General features: G+C 34.8%; 1 long non-coding RNA gene across 1 annotated transcript in view; it reads right to left on the reverse strand.

Moving 5' to 3' along the window:
• Positions 1–8599: 8599 nt before the first annotated feature.
• Positions 8600–24097, reverse strand: part of LOC140521098 (uncharacterized) — a 53896-nt gene continuing 38398 nt past the window's right edge. The window contains exon 4 of the long non-coding RNA XR_011972794.1: positions 8600–8780. This is a non-coding gene — a long non-coding RNA (uncharacterized lncRNA). The remainder of the gene's footprint in view (positions 8781–24097) is intronic.

Genomic DNA, 24097 nt, shown 5'->3' on the forward strand with positions numbered 1-24097 from the left:
CCCTCAGGCAAGTTGTTAAAAGTCACTGATCCTCAGTTTTCTCCTATGTAAATTTGTGGTTTGGATTTAAATGATCCCTAACGTTTGTTCTACCTTGAATTCTTATAGCACTGAGAGTGAGACTGATGACTTTGTGCAATTCTGCCTCACTTTAATTCAATTCATGCACAAGTCAAGACATCATCTGTGATATCCCTGGTCTTCTTTGAAAACAAAAAGAATAAATTTAATAATAAAATATTGATGAGTGTGACCTAGCTGTCCCATGAGTCCAAGAATCCCTATTATCTTCTAGAGAAAGATCTATTTTTCATTTCTTTGGAGCATTATTATCAACCAGAGAACTAGGGGAGGGGACCTGAAATGCCTAGAGTATCTATCAATGAGTTCATTGGAAAATGTAAATTACCAAGAACTAGGGATTGAATGGGCTATGAGTTATTGCTTCTTAGATGATATGGGGAGGTAACCACAGAGTAGCTTCTGGTGTGGGACTTCTCCATCTCATTTGAAATATTTTGATGGCACAGAAAGATTAGATGTGGCATCCACTGCTGGTCATTCCATTGATTATTTTGGGAGCTTGCTTTGAAATAACTGGTTCTGGGATTGAGCCTTTCTGGGGGCATACTTCCCTAACTATTTAATTGTACTGAGTCCATGTTGCAGATCTGTAAGACCAACTAATGTGGAAATTCTTGAGTGTACTGCCTGCAGGTAACCACTATTTCTTTTCATTATGCAAGCTCCTGACATGTAGAAAGATGAAACAAAGCATAAAAAAGGAGGGGGGGGAGGGAGAAGGATGGAGGATTTTCTTAACACATACTCCAAAATACCTGGAGCTGAATTCACTTTTCTCTGGGGAAAATAGACAATTAAAACTCTCAAAAAGTGACTCATAAGACTACCTTAAAAGGATGAAATCTCAGAAATACACATTTTGAAATAAATATACTAGGCCACACTATAGCACAACACACATCTAACAGAATTCTTAGAATTCTTACCATGTAAAATGGTAGTCGATAACTGGCCTCCAGACAGCATGCTTTATTTTAGTAGTTTCTCTTAAATGCTAATTTCACAGAGATACCTGATTTTATTAAGGGAGCTATAGAGGGCATTTTACTACATCCCAAAGTAGATTCCATTGTATCAAGGAGCAAATGTTCTATTACAAGCAGGTGACCCATTACTTTAAGAAGTACCAAATTTCATTCACTTACAATGCCAGCCAATTTATCCCTTGTAACTGCAGTAACTAGATTCAACTTTTGAGTTGCAGAAGATGAGAACCGAATGAATTTCTTTGAGAAATGATCAAGTTATTTAAGTAACTGCAAGTTAGTTTGTTTTTCTCTGAAATAGAGGTCTGACTTTTGAACAGCAATATTCTTCCAGTGATGGTGCATGGATGAATACTAGTTTCTGAAGAATTTAAGTTGAAGATCAACCAAAGAGAGATACAGAATAGGCACACTTTAGATGCAACACCCAACAAGTCGTAGAAGAGGAATAGTTTAAAGGACCTCATCAAGGAAATGTGTGAAAGGGAAAAAGAAAAAATACTGAACACATAGGCTGAAGGATAGTTGATAAGCAACCCAATTGCCTGATCATATGATAGGGAGCTCAAGATTATTCAAAAAAGGGCCCTGATGTTGAGTTAAACCCCTCTGATAAACTAAGAAGGTATGAATTAGGGTTACATAATGTGAACAAGTAGGAATAGGTTGCAACCTGCAACCTATTGAATGTCACTATTAATAAGATCACAGACTCATTGGAATATTGGCAATTGAACTGACCTAGGTGGGATAAAGTGTGTGTCTGGACAGGGGGGTATAGGCTAGAGAAGAATTTCTTTCCTTTTCCACCTTAAGTCTGTAGTAAAAGGAAGGTAAAGCAGAGATGTTATAGATCTTATGTGGTTTCATATGCACTGAATAACATAGATCTAAGCAATCCCAAGCCAAAGGAGCTACTCTAATGCAGTAGTGTTCATTTGCATGTCAATTTTCTTGATGGGAAATTAATATTCTTCTGTAGTTTTTTCCTTGTTCCTCCCTTCAGGAACAAGAACAAAGGCATTTGAGCTTTGGCCCTGATCTCTATCGTTGACTTTCCTATTTTCTTTGATAATATGGATTTCACTATGACATGCCAGGAATTGGGGTAGGATACAGAGCAGCCAAACAACTTCCCTTAACTATCAAAGCCAAGCTATTTTCCTTTGAAAGGAAGATGGAAGAGATAAAGATAGAATTCAAGTTTTGATTAAAAGGCTGTACTGTTAGGATTTTATTTCTGAAAAAAAAAAAGTTGTATTTCATCAATCCCACCTGGCCCACATTCCACCCTTCTTACACAAAAGTGGAGAGCTATTACCATCCAATTTGATTCATTTGGTATATAATTTGCCAAGTCTTAAATCTCTGACTTTGTACAAACTTTATAATAAGAAAAGACAATGAGGTTTAGGATTTGTTTATAGTTGATTAAAATGTGCTGACAACAAACAATGGTCCATGAAAAGTGATAAGTTGTGTTGCCCAATTTACCACTAAGTATACCACTAAAAGTGTACGCAATTTCTAGAAGGAATCACTGAAGACTGTTAGCCAAATTTAAAATTTCCATTTGGAAACTCACACACCCATGCACATATACACAAGTGATCCAGTCTCATCTCCAGAACTGAGCACCTTGTATATTTATGCTAGGATGAACTCTAATGCATAGCTAGTTTTTATAATCTTGATTTTTTTTTTTATAATTGCATGTTACAGAAATTTTTAAAAAATAAAAGTTAAGCTTGTAGGTATCAGAAATGGGTAGGATTGTAGATATCATCTAGTTCATCCAAGCCAACTTACTTGCAAATGGAGAAACTGATTACCAAAAGATTAAATGATTTTCCCCATTGCCAGAATGGTAGCAAATAGGAAAGCTGGGATCACTCCCATTTTCTAATCTTAAATTCAATTCACTGTCCAGTATACCACAATACTTCACCCCAAATATTCTTGCAATAATAGAGTTATCTCACTGACTCTTATCTGTTTACCAATACTATTAGATATTCAGATAAATGTTAGAGCCAGCATATTTTCAAGCAGGAGTCTCAGTCAGTCAGATCTCTTGGCATAAACACAATCTAGAAGAAAACTGAAAGAATACGTCTCTTTGGTTTCCTCCTATGTTACTACTCCACAGCCCTCAAGAGAAAATGGGCTTTATTAGTTTCTATGTTTACTATAAAATGAAGAGAATGGGTCCTAAATATTCCTTTCTTTACTATATGTCAGTTTCTAAGAAGATGTTTCATAGGCAGATAGTATCTTATCTTTTCTTATCTTATGTTCTCCAGCTATCTTCCAAATCTTCCTAAAACAATTCAAATGGAAATCATTCCGTTTCCAGCCATGGCATGGTATACTTTCCATGTTTCACAGGCATATAGTAACAAAGTCAGCACAACAGCTCCACTGATCTTCAGTTTGGTAGTCAGTCTAATGCCTTTACTGTCCCACACTTTCCTTTGGAGCCTCCCAAATACTGCATTAACTCTGGCAATATGTGTGTCAACCTCATTATTAATGAGATTAATGATCAAGCATTCAAACTCTGCTGCAGAGAGTACAACTATGATGGTCTGACCATGCTGTTCGAACTTCAAACATACCTAAAAGATGATTTTATGAAGAATTCATATAGAGCAAATGCTCACATGGTGGTCAGAAGAAGTGATACAAGGATACTCTCAAGGTTTCTCTTAAGAATTTTGGAACTGATTGTGTGACATGGGAAACACTGGCACAGGACTGCCAGGCATGCTGTGACTCATCAGAGAAGGTGCTGTGCTCTATGAACAAAGTAAATTGAAGTAGGACAAAAAAGGGTGACATGCATAAATTTAAAGAATCCACCCCAAATGTTCACATGGACTATTTGTGCCCAACCTGTGGTAGAGCATTCAGAGCTTTTATTGGTCTGATCAGCCACAGTCAGACACATTGTTATTTGACTCTAGCATAATGATGTCACTATGGTCCTCTTTCAGAATGAAGGACAATAATCTTATGGACTGATAATAGGATCTTACAATTAATACTGATAATAATGATAGCAGCTATTAAGGAGCACTTTAAATTTACAAAGAGTTTTATATGTCATCTCATTTGATCCTCACAGCAAATCTATTATGTTAGTACCATTATTATCCTTATGACCCAGCTAAGGAAACTGAAACTTGAGAGAGATGAAGGGATTTTTCCTGGATGACTCAGCTAGTTAGGTGGATGACAAAGGATTGGAACTTGATTCATCCAGACTGGAAATGCAACTTCTTATCCATTACATAATCAGACTACCAGGATAGAGCTGTAATCTTTTGGTTTTTTTCCATGCCCTTCACGTTGCAGATGAAGACACTGAGGCCCAGGTAATCACTCAGGTTCTAACTATCAAAGGCATCATTCAGATTCATGTCTTCTGATTCCCAGTCCAGGCCCTTTCCACTTTACCATGTTGCCATCTGTATAGATGTAGATAGATGTCTTTAATGCAAATTCCATTTTCCCTTAGCATTCATTGTAAAGTTTAAAAATTCTGTTCTATTTGAGAGAGACAGAGACAGAAAAACAGAAAGAGAGAGAGAGAGAGAGAGAGAGAGAGAGAGAGAGAGAGAGAGAGAGAGAGAGAGAGAGAGAGAGAGAGAGAGAAATTGATTGATGGAATTAAATACTTCAGACAAAAAAAATTGAAAAGTTGATTCAATTCAATAAATGTTTATTAAGCACCTACTATGTGCCAGCCACTCCTCTGAGTTCTAGGGATACAGATAAGAAAAAAGATAGTTACTGTCTTCAAGGAGTTTAAAATATATTGGTAGACGAGAATACACAAAAGGACGTTGCAAAGGGTACAGGGAAAGAGAGTAGGGAACACCACCTGGAAATACCTGACCCAGAGGCATGATGAGAGCTGAAATAAACAGAACTGCTGATGGAAAGTGGAGAGTAATGCAAGATGGAGACCAGACCCATGACTTCCTGGGGGAAAAAGGGCAAGGAATGATTTTTTGCACTTTTTTGAAGGGATACTGATTTGGTATTTCAGTGACACAAGAAATTTCTTGTGTGGAAATTTTCATCACTGATTCATATCATCAATTCATTGGTAACATATCCTAGGAGAGCCAGATAATTAAAAAAAAACTTTTTAATAAACAAAATGAATCCAAATAGGATAGAAATGGAAGAGAGAAACTGGAGGAAAAGAAATTGCATCCATTATCTCTGATAGACAACTAATAGAAATATAAATAATAAAAGGCTTCCCCCAATTAAGAGCGGTCAATGATTTTTGAGAACAAAGAGTTTTCATATAATTATAAGTGCTGACATTATGAAAGACTGTTCCAAATCACTAATAATAAGGGAAGGAGAAGTAAAACATTCCTGAGGGATTTCTTATACAAAATATGTTGGTATATGCATAGACATATATAAGTATCTAGTCTCTCTCTCTCTCTCTCTTTCTCCATATATATATATATATACACACACACACACACACACATACACACACTTGTATTTTTATGATGTGTATATACATATACTTACTTAATATTTGATATCATTGGTTCCATTGAAAATTTCTGAATATATATCACCTGAATAACTCCTTGTTTAGTTCCAAAAGTGAAAGTCATTCCTTACTGAGAAAGTGTGTAATAGAGTTGGGGCAAAGATGACATCAGCAGCAGCATAATAGCTAGTATTTAACAATAACAATCAGTAAATATTTATTAAATACCTGCTATGTGCTAGGCTTTGTGCTAAGTACTTTACAATTATTATCTCATTTGATCCTTACAACAATTCTGAGAGGCAGTGCCTATCATTATCTCCATTTTATATATGAGAAATCTGAGGCAAATGACTTGCCCAAGATCACACAGCTGGTAAGTGTTAAGTGCTGGATTTGGATATGTGTTCCTGACTCCAGGCCCAATGTTCTAAACACTGCAACCCCTAGTTGCCTCAAAAGAAAAAGTAGTCAGCATTAACATTTATAAAATTCTAGCACTGAAGGACATTGTTATTTTAAAAGTGCTGAGTTTTAGAAACTTCAAAACTTAAAAGAGCAGGTTCATTTTGAATGTCCCAGAGATTCACCAGAACAATTTTTTAACCATTTATTCCTTTTTTTTTCTCATAGCTCCTTTACAACTCCCACACAAAAAAGCAAGTTTAGGCTTAGAACTGAACCTGACAGTAATCAATTAGAAGAGAAGTGTGCTCTTGGTTTCTTGTTGAATGTGGTAAGATGTTTTGGCACTAGTGTTTACTGATGAAAAATGCAGCTCTTTATTCTGTGACAAGGAATTATTCCAGAAAAATACCACAGGGTCTGGCATATAGCAAGCATTCAATAAATGCTTGGAGACTTGATTATATAGGACTAACAGGTTTTAGAGCCAGAGAAGAAAAGCAGAGTTGAAAGCATACCAGAAATTCAATTATACATAGAATATATACTCAGAAGACTATCCAAAAAGAAAACGGTAACAAATGTATCTTTTCCTCCCATTGTACTTTTCCCATTTTCTTGAAATGGTTTTAAGTAGAAAGTAGAACATCAGAATGCCATAATGCTTCCAGGTCAAGGAGAAAATGCTGTAAACAGCCAGAAAGAAACAATTCAAGTATAGTGAAAATGCAAACAAGATAACACAAGATCTAGTAGCTTCTAAATTAAGGGATCAAAGGGCTTGGAATATAATGTTCTGGAGGTCACAGGAGCTAGGATTAAAACCAAGAATCATCTACCCAGCAAAACTGAGTATAATACTTTAGTGGGGGAATAAAGGATATTCTGTGAAATAGAGGAGCTTCGAGCATTCTTGATGAAAAGACCAGTGTTGAATAGAAATTTTACTTTCAAATACAAGAATCAAAAGAAACAGGAAAAGGTAAATAGGAAAGAGAAATCATAAGGGACTTATTAAAGTTGAAATGTTTATATTCCTACGTGGAAAAATGATATTTATAACACAACATCTATCTCAATATTAGAGTAGTTGGAGGAAGAGAGAGAGAGACAGAGACAGAGACAGATACAGACAGAGTGAGACAGATAGAGAAAGAGAAAGCACAGAGTGAGCTGAATATGAAGGGATGATATTTTAAAAAAAATAAATAAAGTTAAGGGGTGAGAGAGGAATATATTGGGCGGAGAAAGGGAGAGATAGACTGGGGAAAATTGTCTCACATAAAAGAGGAAAAAGATGGAGGAGATCAGAGAGAATGAGGGAACTTTACTCTCATCAGATTTGGCTTAAGGAGAAAATAACATAGATTCAATTGATATCTTACCCTATAGGAAAGTAAAGGGAAGGGGATAAAGGGAGGAGGGGAAATGATAGAAAGATGGGCAGATTGAGGGAAGGGGTAGTCAGAAGCAAACACTGTTGAAAAGGGACAGGGTGAAAGAAGAAAATAGAATAAGTAGGGGGTGGGATAGGATGGAGGGAAACAAAGTTAGTCTTTCACAACATGACTATTGTGGAAGTGTTTTGCATAACTACACATATATAACCTATATTGAATTGCTTGCCTTCTCAGTGAGGGTGGGAAAGCAGGAAGGTGGAGAGAGAATTTGGAACTCAAAGTCTTTAACACAAACGTTAAAATTTTTTTTTGCATGCAACTGGAAAATAAGATATACAGACAAAGGAATATAGAAATCTATCTTACCTGAATGACAGTAAGGAGAAAAGGGATAAGGTGGAGGGAGTGATACAAGGGAGGGAAAACTGAAGGAAAGGGTAATCGGAATGCATGATACTTGGGGTTGGGGGAAGAGAAAGATGTGGATGAAATTTGGAACTCAAAACCTTGTAGAAAGGAACATTGAAAACTAAAAATGAATAAATTTATTAATAAAATTTTTTTAAAAGAATGCTATGCATTGCTTCTTTGCAGCTTAGGAATCTGAATGAGAATCTTACTAGGTGTAAAGTATCTTAAGTGTTAGTTTGACAATTCCCAAAAGCCCTTTCTGACTTTCCACCTGCTGATAGGCATTGTTCAGAGACAGTCTGTAAAGTGCTGAGATCAGACAAGATACTTCTCCTTCCTCTGTCATATGCACTCCTAGGAAAAGGGGAGCAAAAATATGTTGTCTATGGGAGGCTTTCTCTACTGCTTCCTGTTTGATGCAACTCCAGGGGAATTCTGACCTTTAAGCTATAGTGTTAGATTTCATCATATCTTTTTCAGCTTGTGTTGATAACATGTGAATCTGCATTGCTATTCTTATAGAAGATGCCCCTTTTCAATACTAATAAAGATTGCTTGAATTTGTCACCTCCATGCCTTTACCACCTCCAACATATATACGTCCACTAGACCTAGATCTAGATTTGGATGGATATTTGGGGCAAAAAAGTCCAATGGTATCAAATTCAAATAGAAACAGACAGATAGACTCACACACATATATGATACATATATATACACACACACATAGATACATACACATATGTACATACATACAAATATATATATATTCTCTTTTTTTAGCCACCTTTACATTATTTCTTTATTTTCATTTTTGATAGTAATACAGTTCAACCAACTCATGCCTGCCGTCTGCCATTCATTGTCCTTTGGATGATCACCAATTCAATTTTTCAGAGACTGTCTGGTTCCATACGTCATGATAATACAACATCTCTAGATGAAGATTGGCATTATTAGGATGGAACTCTGTTTCAAAGAGAAATTTGGAGAGATTATAAAAGTTTCACAACTTTCCAAAAAGTAATTGCACCTATTCTTTTTCAGTTCTGGAAACAATTCACTCTACATTTGTAATGTTTGTCATACAATATATGCAAACATATGCATAAGTATATGTATTATTAAATGCATATATACATACACATCTTGTGTTCATAGTGCATCTATGTGTATATGTGTGTATATACATATGTGCATATGTGTACACATAAATGTGTACACATACACACATGGACTCACACTACATATTGTACATATAACCACAGAACACTGTTATGTGTAAAAATATTCACCTTGAAAAACTTAATACCTGTGAGGAATCACTCTTTGACATGAACTAAACACTGAATCCTTTTCTTGAACACCTTTTATGAGAATATATCTCCCTTTCTTATGTGTTTGATACAAATAATGTGTCATTAAAAATATCTCTATCATTATATATTTCACAGAATTCTGTATGATTTTGACAAGTACATGGAAAGCAACTTCTAAGAGAAGAGATTATGACAATATTTATTCCAGCAAATCATTTTTTTAATGATCAGCAACTGATAAACTCAATAGACCTTAATATTCTCTATATTTCTAACATAATTGTGTGGAAATAAAGGTGTGATCTATTTGCTAACCATGACTTTGCTTCCTGGTATCCTCATCAAATATGTCTTCTTTGGATGGGCTGGTTAAAAACTGAAAAATACAAAGCTCATATGCCATTCAGCAGTGGGTATAGGCCCATGTCTGGTTAATGGACTTCCAGCTAAGGCAATAGGAAGACTTGATTTCAGAGGGAAAAAAAAAATATCCTCAATGAATGCATAAATCATTCCCATTATAAATTGTATACAGCTGGCAAAGCAGACAAATGAATCATTAATTGAAAATGTAACAGTAGTGTATATATAGTAATAAATAGCACTTAGTAGTGAACATCACAGAGTGATAAATAATATAATTTGGAATTTTTTTCATACCTACTCGATTTTCCTTGAAAATTGATTCCTCAATAAGAATAGCCAAAGAAGAAACTAAGTTCTCACTCTTTGCAGATGATATGATGATTTACTTAGAGAATCCCAGAGATTCAAGTAAAAAATTACTTGAAATAATAAACAACTTTGGCAAAGTTGCAGGTTACAAAATAAACCCACACAAATCTTCTGCATTCTTGTATATTAGTAACAAAATCCAACAGCAAGAGATAGAAAGAGAAATCCCATTTAAAGCTAGGGTAGGCAGTATAAAATACTTAGGAGTTTACCTGCCAAAACAAACCCAGGGATTATATGAACACAATTACAAGACACTTTTGGCACAAATAAAGTCAGATTTAAGTAAGTGGAAAAACATTAGTTGCTCATGGGTAGGCCATGCTAATATAATAAAAATGACAATTCTACCTAAATTAATTTACTTATTTAGTGCCATACCAATTAAACTATCAGACAATTATTTTCTAGATATGGATAAAATAATATCGAAATTCATTTGAAAAACAAAAGGTCCAGAATATCAAAGGGACTAATGAAAAGAAATGCTTGGGAAGGTGACCTAGCACTACCAGACCTCAAACTGTACTACAAAGAAGCAATTATCAAAACCACTTGGTATTGGCTAAGAAACAGAGAGGTAGACAAGTGGAATAGATTTGGCACTCAAGACGCAGTAGGCAAGGAATATAGCAACCTTCTGTTTGATAAACCCAAGGACCCCAGCTTCTGGGATAAGAATTCACTGTTTGACAAAAATTGCTGGGAAAACTGGATAACAGTGTGGCGGAAATTAGGCATAGACCCATACCTGACACCGTACACAAGAATAAAGTCCAAATGGGTACATGATTTAGGTATAAAGATTGATACCATGAATTAACTGGAGAAGCAAGGAATAGTGTATTTATCAGATATATGGAGAAGGGAAGAATTTTTTACTAAAGAAGAGATAGAAAGCATTATGAAATGCAAAATGGATAATTTTGATTACATTAAATTGAGAGGTTTTTGCACAACCAAACCCAATGCAACCAAAATCCAGAGGGATGTAGTAAATTGGGAAAGAATTTTTACAGCTAAGCTCAGGGATAAAGGCCTCATTTCTAGAATATATAGAGAACTGATTCAAATGTATAATCATACACGTCATTCCCCAATTGATAAATGGTCAAAGGATATGAACAGGCAATTTTCAGAGGAAGAAATTAAAGCTATCTATAATCATATGAAAAAATGCTCTAAATCACTATTGATTAGAGAGATGCAAATCAAAACAACTCTGAGGTACCACATCACACCTATAAGATTGGCAAACATGACAGAACAAGAAAATGATAAATGCTGGAGAGGATGTGAGAGAGTTGGAATACTAATTCATTGTTGGTGGAGCTGCGAGCGCATCCAACCATTCTGGAGAGCAATTTGGAACTATGCCCAAAGGGCTACAAAAATGTGCATACCCTTTGACCCAGCAATATCGCTACTAGGATTGTATCCCCAAGAGATCATAAAAATGGGAAAGGGTCCCACATGTACAAAAATATTTATAGCAGCACTCTTTGTAGTTGCCAAAAACTGGAAATCAAGGGGATGCCCATCAATTGGGGAATGGCTGAATAAATTATGGTATATGAATGTAATGGAGTACTATTGTGCCAATAGAAATGATGAACAAGAAGACTTCAGAGAGGCCTGGACGGACTTATATGACCTGATGCTGAGTGAAAGAAGCAGAGCCAGGAGAACTTTGTGCACAGCAACGACCACAGTGTGCAAGTTTTTTCTGGTAGACTTGGAATTTTGTAATAACGCAAGAACTTCTTAAAAAAAAAAATCCCAATGGTGGTTCTCTAAGGCAAAATGCCTTCCATACTCAGAGAAAGAAATATGGAAGTAATTCGCAGAATGTAGCAGATCATGTTTCTGTATGTGTATGTTTTTGTGTATCATGTCTTAATTTGTTATATGATTTCTTCCATTTATTTTAGTCCGACTACAGAGCATGACTATAGTGAAAATGTACTCAATAGAAAGTATATGTAGAACCCATACAGAACTGTATACAGTCGTGGGGAGGGAGGGGGGTAGTGGGGGGTAGACGTGGGGTGGATAAAATCTCAATTGTATGGCAGTGATTGTTAAACATTAAAAAATAATTTAAAAAAAAAAAAGAAAATTGATTCCTCAGTATGGACATTGTGTCACCTACAGCACTGACCTTCCCGCCAGGTTGGTCTAAATCTATATAGCTAGTCCATCTGCTTTCCCTAGATTTTTCTTTTTCCCTTTGTAAAGAAATGTATCATCAAAAGTGAAGGCTGCCTTCTTTATAAACAATGCAGTGACTCTTCTGCTCTTGATGGTGAAAAACCCATAGTAATTTTAAAAATATATACTCTCTATAATTGTTGTCCTCTTTCCAGTTTCATCATTAAATGTCCTAAGATGTCCTAAGATCTTTATTTATTTGAGTCTCTTATTAAATTTTATTTAGATTTATTTTTCTTACTGTTATTCTTTCAGTTTTTTAAGGCACTAGAGGTTGTGAAGAGACAATGAGTGCCAAGAATAATACATTTTTAAGCAGGCTTAAATCAAGTACTCCTAACCCTATGTCAGTATTCTATCCACAACACAACCAGCCCACCAAATTTATGCTCAAGCTTGGTATTTCTCTTATATTCTTTGTCTCTCCCTTTGCCAAGCTAATTGTAAGTTTTCTAAAAGGATTGTTTTCTATTCTCCTCACTATAGCAATTGAAGGTCATTAGTTAAAAAAAAAAAAATGACCAAAATTGTTGTAGTTGGTGGTGATGTCCTTACCTCCATAAATTTTTCCATGCTTCAGCACTAATACCTTAATTAAATAGGTCAAGTTGTAGTTACAATTGCATGCCACTTCTTTCATTGGAATTAATTTGCTTCTCCTAGTAATGTTACAATTTTGATCCTGGCCATGGGAACTTTGTTGTCTATCTATATTGAGGGTTAGTCTGACTCTAACCCTAACTCTCTGTGTCCACCAGTAGTCTGTTTTGACCTTCTCTCTTTCTTATTGACCTCATAAGTGTATCTTTACATCTGATTATCAATTCAATATGCCAAGTTCTACTCTCTCCAATGTTCTGAATCATCAACTGACTATTGGACATTTTGAATATATTCCTCATAAGTACCTAAAATTCAATATTTCCTGAACATAACTTTATTTTCTCCCAAACACATCCCCTTTCCTAAACTTTCCATTATTGTCAAGGGCAGCAGCGTCTTTTCAGTTACTGAGTACATATTACTCAGTTCTGTTCATGACCTAGGAGTCACACTCAACTCATCAATCTCCTTCAGAGCTGCATAACCATTCTGTTGTCAAACCTTGTCATTTTTACCTTCAAAACATCTGGTGCTTCTCTTCCCTTCTCTCTGCACACATTTTGATCACAATAATTTAGGCTGGGAGTGGGGAACCTTCAGCCTCCAAGTCATATGTGGCCTTCTAGGTCCTTGGGTATGGACTTTTGACTGAGTCCAAGTTGTAGAGACCAAATCCTTTTATTAAGGGGATTTGCTCTGTGAAGTTTGGATTCAGTCAAAGACCCACACTTGAAGGCCTAGAGAGTCACATGTGGCCTCCAGGCCATAGATTCCCCACCCTTGTTTTAGGTTCTTATCAGCTCTAGCTTCTACTGTTGCAACATTTTCCTGATTGACTTCCAGTCTTCAAGTCTTTCCCCATTTCAATCCATTCTTCACCTAACTGTCCAAAGGATTTCTCCAAAGAAGTCTGACCATGTCATTCCTTTGCTCACTAAAATCCAGGGGCACCCTGTTACCTCTAAGATCATGTTAAATATAAGAATTAGAACAAATAGGTGGAAAAGTATGATGAAAAATAAACCACAAAACAGAGCAAATACTATACTTTGATCTGTGTTCCAACTCCTTATTGGTTTCTTTGGATGTGGATAGCATTTTTCACCATGATTCTTTTGGAATTGCATTAGATCCATGCATTGCTGAGAAGAGCTAAGCGTATCACAGTCGGCCATCCCACAATGTTGCTCTTACTGCGTACAATTTTATCCTGGTACTCCTCATTGCACTCACCATCAGTTTGTCTTTCTTGAGCATATACCACAACAAGAACTTTCTAAGAATTTTCATTAAGTGAGAATCACTTAATTTTGATCTCTTTTTTAACAAGGTTTTCTTCCTCCAAATGTCATATTGCATTTGGGAAAGGGTTAAAGAAGTATCATGCTGCAACCAGGATAAATGATGGACAAAAATAATACAGATAAAGGATGGACTGCCCTTACTTTGGGGAAGTGAAAAAGGAGCAAAATATTCCCAGGTCCCATGTCTTGGAAAGGAGAGCTAATTTATTCACATCACATTGTCTCCATCATGAGATAATAATTTGTGGAGTGATGTTTATCCAAAGTCTCACCCTAGCCCTAAACAATTTAAACAAATAAATAAAAATAAAAACAAAAACAAAACAAGTTGGAAAATAAGAAACATGCAATTGTTAATAGATGAAGGAAGTAATGAAAGAAACACAATTTTGTCATTCGGAAGCTTTATCTTGTATGTTGTTAGTGTAAAAAACAAATAGAATATATAAATCTTCCATGAATGGATGAAAATATAATAACTATTATTCCCAATAGTTTAGTGGATAAGGATTAAGGTTGGGAAGATTTGGAATCTTTGTCTTATCTGGATTAGGAGATTGATTGATATAGAGACAGAGAATAAAGACAGATTGAAAGAAAGAATAAAAGAAAGAAAAAATAAAAGAAGATAGGAAGGAGAAAAGAAGAAATGAAAAATAAAGGAAGGAAAGAAGGGAAGGAGGAAGGAAAGAAAGATAAATAGGTATACATACATACATGTGAAATGCATACCTACATATGTGCATCAATGCCTTACAAATCTGGGATTTACATAGCTAGGTATCCAAGAGTTAGTATTATCTATAACAAAAAAATAAAATACATCACAAGCCCTTACAGTGATCAAAGTAACTTTGCACCATCTTTCCATAATTATTGAGCATAGTCCTGGAAATATCAGCTGTAGAAATGTTAAGAGAGAGGAATCAAAGGATGAATATAGTTAAAGAGGAGGCAAAAATAAGTCAATTTACACATAGCTTAATCATTTACTTCAAAATCTAAAACAAATGACAAACAAATTGAGACAGTAATAGTTTCAGTAACACAGCAGAATACAAAATTAATCTCAGCTTGTATGTACAGTGATAACAAGGGCAGCAGCATCAATAAAAGAGTGAAGGAAAGAACTGAAAAAGTAGAAATCAATCACATTCATAATAATTATAAACTTTATTTAATATTTTAAAATTAATCTTAAGACAAATTCATAGCTTAAACAAATAAAAGAGGACAAAACAAAAATAACACCATCACGGTTCCTATTGTACACAGTTTTCTCATTGGCAAAGTGAAGCAACCACATTTAGATTCAAAAATTACAATAATTGATATACTGCAGGATAAAGCAGGACAATAAATACAAAATTTAGAGCAGCTTGATGAAAGCAAATACATACTCACCTCCTAGAGCTGAGATAATTTTAAAGGATGATTCTCCCTATAGCTGAGAGAGGATGCTGCCATATGACTGATAAAGGGGGAAGAAGTGTTAGGATTGTGATTCTTATTCCTAAAACTACTTGCCAAATAATAATATACACATGGCATTTTTGATAAAGGAATAAAAATGGAATAGTCAGGCTTTCACAAACAATATTCAATAGTAGATTGTATCTTTATTATCTACAAATCGACTGTAAAAAATATAATATTTTTCTGGTAGCCTTGGAATTTCGTAATAATGCAAGAACTTATTAAAGAAAAAAATCCCAATGGTGGATTTCTAAGGCAAAATGCCTTCCACACTCAGAGAAAGAAATATGGAAGTCATTTGCAGAATGTAGCAGATCATGTTTGTGTGTATGAGTGTTTTTGTGTAGCGTGTTTTGACTTGTTATATGATTTCTTCCATTTATTTTAGTTCGACTACATAACATGACTATAGTGAAAATGTACTCAGTAGGAAAGTATATGTAGAACCTATACAGAATTGTATGTGGTCGTAGGGGGGGAGGGGGTCATTGGGGGGTAGGTGTGGGGGGGATAAAATCTTAATTTTATGGCAGCGATTGTAAACCATTAAAAATAATAAAAATTAAATTAAATTAAAAAAGAAATATAATATCTCTGATACTGATTGTTGTCTGAAAAGTGTATTTTACTCAGTAATGTTAAATTTCACCTAACTCCATCCAATGATGTGGCTAACACAGATTTATTAAAAATAAATCAACTGTGAAAAATGCAAAATAGAAATAACTTTGGTCAGTGATCTGTTTGTTTTTTTTTTTATTACAACACATGAGGTTTAAAACATGGAAATTCATATTCATTATAGAATCCCAAAATTTGAAAGTTGAAGGAAACTCAGCAGCCATGTAATGCAGCTTGTATGCGCAAAGGAAACTTGACAAATCATATTTTATAAGTGTTCATCCATACTTTCTCCAAAGACATCTAATAAATAGAGGGGTCAAGAGGGCAGAATAACCACTTCTAAAAAGAAGTCATTGCATTTTGGGATAACTTTAGTTGTAGTTTTTTTGACATATCTCAATTGACCTCTATGATACTTATGCCTGTTGCTCCTGACCCTGTGTCATGTTTCCCGATAAAATGAACCTGATCCATTTGAGTCTTCTCCTCTCCAGGCTAAACATCTATAGTTGTTCCAACTAATCTTTATATGTCTCCAACGCTAGACTCTTTATCATCTTTGTTACGTTCCTTTGCACACTCTCTAGCTTGTTAACTTCCTCCTTAAATAGTGATGCCCAAAAGATGTTTGAAAGCGGTTTCTAAAATCATGAAGAATGTACAGCAAAGAATGGAAATGAGGGGCATCTACAGATATTCAGATCTTCCATATGTTATTGTTTGTGTATGACATGATGTTGGTTGCATCAAACTTTAATACATTTTAAGATTTCCTGGACATGATTTTAAAAAACACTCAAAAACACTTGATTAGTCAGAAAAAAAATAAAACTGGATAAGGGATTTCCAAACTCTATGATAGACTATTAGATGGAAAATGAGAAACTTATATGGTTACAAAGAGTCGCACCTGACCAAAACCACTGAATAACAAGATATATACATATATGTGCATGTGTGTATACATATACATATATTCACACACATATGCACATATGTATATGTGTATATATCTAGATATAGATAAATATATGCAGAAATATACCCATGTGCCTAGTATATACATATACACACATATACATGCCTCTACCATTCTGTGATTACCTATGAACAGTGTATCCCCTTTGGTCACTGCAATCCCCCCTTCTCCAATCCTCCTCCACCCATTGTCCAAGATCTGGGGCAGAAAAGGACTTAGCCCATAGGCACTTGTTCTGCAACAACAGTGGCTATCAAATACATAGTTAGCATAGTCTGGTTCCACATCTCTGTCTCTGCTATTATGTGATGTTCATAGGATCATTAATAAAATAACAGCTTGTCGTGTTCCCAGGTGTCAAGCAGTCACCAAACTGAAACAGTTACTTAAATTCAACTTAAATTCAGTCTCACCAAACTAGTTAAACAGAAACTTGGAAGAGAGAGAGAGAGAGAGAGAGAGAGAGAGAGAGAGAGAGAGAGAGAGAGAGAGAGAAGAAGAAGAAGAAGAAGAAGAAGAAGAAGAAGAAGAAGAAGAAGAAGAAGAAGAAGAAGAAGAAGAAGAAGAAGAAGAAGAAGAAAGTAGGGGGGAAGGAAGGAAGGAGGAAAGAAAGAGAAAAAGAAAACAGAAAGAAGAAACTGAGTTTTAATCTCTATCCATCTAGAAAGCAATTTGAATGTATGATTAAGGAAACATTCACTAATAAGCAGGCTTTCCTCCCACTCTGATCCCTGTGGCCTCATCTGCCCCTGGGAGGTGAAGAAACTTGGTGGAGTTGGGTTGCACTCGGCAAAATCATTCTTAACTACTCATCTTCCTTTGTTTCCTCCCTTTTCTCATTTCAGACTCCTTCAAAAAGTCTCCCAAATAGTCAAAATCTCTCTCTGCCATCTAAATTCTTCCCACAGGACATTGGATTTTATTTCATATGTTACTTAACTAGCTTTCAAATTTCTTTTGCTGGAGGTCTTCAAGACTAGCCCTACTAGCTGGGAAAGGGAATTAATTATCACCTTCCTTTCGTATATACTTTAACAAGCAATACAATGTATTCTTCCTTCATCTCTGCCTACTCAAATCTTGCTCTTCTTTCAGAATCCACTTGGGATTGGTTTTTCCCCTATGCTGCCTTCTCTCATCTATCTAAAAGTAATCTCTCCTTAAATTTTCTTAGAACATTTTGTCAAGACCATTATCCCTTGCCCTTATAAAATTCTACCAGGCATTATACTTATTTGTAATAATAAAAAAAGTTGCACCTACTTATTAGATGGTAAGCTCCTTGAGGGCAGGTATTTTGCCATTTTTCATCTTTTAATATCCACTGCTTAGTAAAATTTCCTGAGCATAGTAGGCATTTAATCAATATTTATAAAATCAAATGAGCATAAAAGGTTCAACTCAAGAAAATATACACCATATTTTCTGAAGCTACTTACATGTGATAGCAACAATACGCTAATTATAGAAACTAAATAAAAGAGTGTGAATAAAATTTAGGTGTTATCCAGCTTTCTTCTTGATGTTAAATTTATGGAAATACTCCATTTGTGGGATGCAAAGAAGATTAATTATAAAGAGCTTTACAAAGATATTTTTAAATTGCTTAACTATCATGTATAAGAGCACAGAATATATTAAGTTAAAAAATAAATTTTTCAAGCTTATTTCCTGAACTGTAATAGTCTTATTAACAAAAACCACTTCAACATTAATAATTGCTAGCATTTATAAAGTCTTAAGTTTCCAAAGATGCTTTTACATGCTATTACCTTCAACCTTCACACTAATCATATGAAGAAGGTGCTGTTATTTATCCCCATTTTATAGATAAGTAAACTAAGACTGACAAGGATTAAGTGACTTGCCCAGAATAGGGTATAAGGAAGTATTTAAAGTTATGTCTTCCAGACTCCACCTCTCATCTTCCTGTCACCTAGCTTTTTGAGAACCTTGGGAAGAAATTTTGGTGTTCTCAACACAATTTAACTCCATAATAATTCAGTTACTTTTTAAAATGTATGCTAGGTTACTTATTCTAAATACTCTTATAATATTGTTCCACAATTGGCCTATACAGGCAATATTGACTTACATTTGAGAGGTTCTTCTATATCCTTTCCACATAAATGTTCATGTAGAAACAATCAAACAAACAAAAAAAAAAAATACAAAAAAAGTATCTTTTCTTCCCTACAGTCTAAGATCATATTTCTCTTCTACTCTTTCTGTTTCCCCTTCATGTTGCTACTGCTTAGGACTTATCCTTCATCTGAACTCTGTCTGCTTTTTATTTTACTTTAACAGGATTGCAGGGTTAACTTTGGTGGTGAAGGATCATATAACAATCTACCCCTGCTTCTCCTGCTACTTGTGTGATGTTAAAAGTCCTTGGCAATTTTACCCTTTCGCTTCATTATCTTTGCCTTTTTTATCCCATCTAACTACAGTCAGTTCTACTGTAGAGTCAGCTTTGTGTAGGATAAATTTGAAATGCTGAAGGTTATAGTGTGATGAGGGATATATACATATATATGACATATATATGTATATATATAGTAGAGATTCCCATAATAAATTTAGAAATTACAGTCTGTAAGGTGATGGGAAATAATGCTTGGAGACAACCTTGATATTAAGATCCCATATAAACTCAGATGAGCTTTTATCACATGGAGATAATAATTAAAGTCATGAGAATACATGAGTGTTAAGGGATAGAATGTAGAAAAAGTAAACAAAATGCCAAAAAAGAGTACCCTTTCCCATCCATCACTTCAGAACACCATTTCCTCCTCCTCCTCCTCATCATTATAATTAGCTGCTAGTCTGACTGGGCATTTAAAAATATTATTTGATTTGATTTTCTCCACAACTCTGGGAGGTAGGTTCTATTATTATCCCCATGAAAGGGTTGAAGGACTCCAGTAAAAAAGAATAGGGAGAATCAGCCAAAGAGGTAAGATAAAATAAACAAGCAAGGAAACAGAGCTCAGAAATCCACTGTCAAAAAAGTCAAAGTAGGAGAGGGTTCCAAGAAGAAGGGTGTGATTATCAGCACCGAGCTCCATAGAGTGATTTTAGAAGATGAAGCCTGAGACAAAGTCATGGACTAGGAAGGGGATCATCCATGCTGTGAGAGCTGCAACATACGTGAGTACATCTAGGATATCAGTAATGCAAGGGAAGATTGGTCGAGGAACAGACAGAAAGGAGTAAAAAAATCAGTAGATACTATTCCTGATTTTATATTGTTAAATTATTCTGCTATGTTTAACAGAAAACTACTATCATAATGTGGTGCTGTTTTTTTGTAAGTCACCTCACATTTAGTATAATTCTTACATTACAACTGACATCCTCTGAAGCAATACTAAGAGATTGTGGGGTCAGTCTAGTAACTCTAAGAAGTTTTCCAATGACACTATCCATTACTTTTGGCCAACAAAAGTAGGGTTCATGATTATCCATTACTGTTATATTTCTGAGGTGATTGCTAACTAACTTTGAAGTTCTTAGGCAAGAATTTAACCCTGACACTTTAAATGCTAATAATATTTGAACAGGCAGAGATGAAGATAGAGTACATCACAGATTGGGTGTTAGCACATGGAAATCAACAGAGGTGGGATGATATAAGAGACAAATGAATACCCAAACCAACTCAGCCACTTGGTTTCACCACGGTGATGTGCAAATAAAAGCCAGATGTTAGGGATAATCTTAATTGACGCAATAACCCATTCCTGAATTTGAGCAAAACAATCAATCATGACAAAAATAATTGGAGAATAAATGTAATTTACAGACAAAAGTGAATTGATTTATTGAATCAATATAACAATAGAGTCAGAAAGCAAAGTGATTTTTTCCCACAACTGAAAATGAACTTAAAAAAAGAAATCTCTGAACAGCTGAAGAAACTCATATACTTTTGATGTGGTAATTCTCTAGAGTTCTTTCACCTCCCATCTGAAACAACCAAAAAAGGGAACCAAAATACATTTTTTAGGATTAAAGAACAAAGTCCCTCAAAATTTCAGAGCTCAAAATGCTTTAATAAAGTTATTTCCCTATCTCTTCAACAAGGTACCTAAGAAGTCATTCAGGCTTTCCTTGAGGATTTCCAAGGAGGAGAATTCTACTACTCTGCTAATTTGGGAGAAGATAATTTTTCCTTTATCTTAAATTTAAATTGAACTTTTTCAAACTTCCATTGATTTGTCTTCTACCCTCTGGATACAGGAAAATAAAGGTAATCCTCCTTTTTAATACTTGAAAACCAATATCATGTTGCTTTAATTAAAAGTGTGATAATGCATAGAATGCTAGACCTGGAGTCAGGAAGACAAGTTCAAATCTGGTCTCAGTTATTAGCTTTCTGACACTTGGGCTGGTCCTCTGTTTACTTCTGTTTCTTTAACTGTTAAGCAAGTTTAATAAAGGTTTTTCTGAGAATTTTTTTTTTTGTCAAGTACTAAGGACAGTGCCTAGTACCTAGGAAGTGGTTAATAAATGCTTATTTCTTCCCTTTCTTCATTTCCCTCCTCTTCTTCCTTTCTTCCCTTCTTTCCTCTTTCCTGCTTTCTTTTCTCTCTACCTCGTTCCCCTTCTCACTTTCCCTCTTCCTTCCTTTCATGTTTTTCTCTCCCTTCCCTACTTTTTTGTTTCTCTTCTTTCTACCTCGTCTAAAAGAAACATTCTATTTTGAAAATATTGATTCTCGTATAGCACTCCAAGGATGGTTTGACCATGGCACAGATAGCAGAATTATTACCTCCCTTGTCCTAGAAATTACAACACACAACCTCATTAACTTTAGTCATATCCCACCTTTAACTCTAAACAAAATGTTCATTTTAAATAGCTTCTCATATCTTTACCAGACAATTCTATTTATCTCTCCAAGCCTGATCCATCTTATATTCTCCAAGTATTTTTTTAAGTGATGCAGTGGATAGAGCATTGACCCTGGAGTCAGGAGGACCTGAGTTTCAAATTCTGCCTCAGACAATTGAAATTTACTAGTTGTGTTACCCTGGGCAAGTCACTTAACACTGATTGCCTCAACCAAAAAAAGTGTATAAGTTTATATTTATCTCTATTAATTTCAGCTTATTAGATAAAACCCAATTTTTTATCCTGCAAAGATATGTATATTACTGAAATTTTTCACATGCATAAAAAATTCAAATTCAGACATTTTAATTGAATTGACATTATTTTTAATTCATCATTTCTATTGTTTTATTCATATGATTGACACTGCAATGCCATATAATAGAAGTGGCAAAGTAAAATGTAAAGAATCTTTGATTTGGAATTCAATGACCCAGATGAAAGACCGGGCTCTCCTATTTACTAATTGTGTGAATTGTTTGGACAAGTCACTTTCAAGTTCTCTGAGTCTCAGTTTCCTAATCTGTGAAATAGTGATGTTGGATCAAATGACCTTGCTAGTTCTCCTCTTTTATTTAATTTAATTTTTTGTTGCATTTCAAGTTCTAAACTATGTCCCTCTCTCCCACTCTGAACTAGAGAAGGCCACCATTTAACACAGATTTATAGATATATGTAAAATCATAGTATACATACTTTGAATAGTTATTTTTCTGGAGGTGGGCATCATCTTCCTTCATAGATACCTTGTTGATCTGAATACTTATTACACTCAGAATAACTTGGTTGTTCACAATCATTCTTTGAACAATATTGCTCATACTATATACGTCATTATTTTGTTCTTACTCATTTCACTTTTCATTGTTTCAAGCAAAGCATTACATTTCCCCCCCTAAAATCAACCAGATCATTATTTCTTATAACACATTAGTGTTTATCATAATCATATACCACAACTTGTTTAGCGCCTCCCCAACTGATGGGCATTCCTTCAAGTTCCACTTTGCCATCAAAAAGAGAACTGCAAGAAATATTTTAGAAGATATAGGTTCATTTCCTTTTTCTCTGAGAATCTTGGGAAACACAGCCAATAGTGGCTGGGTCAAAGAGCATACAGGGTATTATAACGCTTTGTGTAGTATTTCAGATTGATCTCCAAAATGGTTAGAGCAATTCAGAGTGCCAACAAAAGTGCAAAAATGTCCCAGTTATTTCTCTTGTAGCTTTAAATCTTTGATTCATGTTTGTTAACAGTCTTATTTCTATTGAAATATATAATAGCCAGAATAATTATTTTACATAGTCAAAAAGTTGATTTCAAAAAAAGAATATTTTATTTGCATGTAAAATGTTTATGAAAAATTACTCTGATCATCAGGGAGTGCCTGCAAAAAGTGGAAAGAGTTCTTTATTTAGGAGCTAAAACCAATTTTATTAGTTTAAAAACTAAAAACACCTGGGATTTTTTTGTTTTGCATTTTCTTTGCTTTTGGGTATTCAATTCTTAATTTTTAAGTAGTTTAAAAAAAAGGAAGAATTATGACAATCCATTTGGAAAGTCAAACCTAATTAAAATGAATCAGAAGTTGTAACAGGGATACTAATAAGTCCATGTCATGAAATAAGGTTTACATAAATTTAGCTCTCCTTTTTTGGTGGTGCATCTGTGAAGGAAAAATCCAAGATATTTTTGGACTCAAATAACATACCAAAAAAAGACAGAAATACAATCATTCTCTTCAACTGCCCAAATTATATAATGATTTTATGACAACCTCAATGAACTTATTTTATTGGATTATAAAACATTGGAAAGATTGTATCAGTGGATGATTAATGAAAAGAAATAGCAATGCTGGGAAGTTTAAGGGGAAAACAAAAGAGAAGTAGAAGACAAGGATGAAAAAAATTGTGACATGTAAAGATAATGGGTCCACATTGTAAGTGGTGAGAAGTGGGTTTTCTACCAGGCTGTAGGGAAAGAAACTGAAAAGAGGTCTGGAAACTCTCAGATCTCTTTTGAGATAACTAGATGGTTCCATATATAGAACATTGGACCTGGAGTCACCAAACCAAGACTTCAGATCTGGCCTTAGATACTTACTAACTTGGCAATTTAGTTCAAGAAAAGAC

Source organism: Notamacropus eugenii, chromosome 1 (assembly GCF_028372415.1).
Source record: "Notamacropus eugenii isolate mMacEug1 chromosome 1, mMacEug1.pri_v2, whole genome shotgun sequence".
Classification (NCBI taxonomy): Eukaryota; Metazoa; Chordata; class Mammalia; order Diprotodontia; family Macropodidae; genus Notamacropus; species Notamacropus eugenii.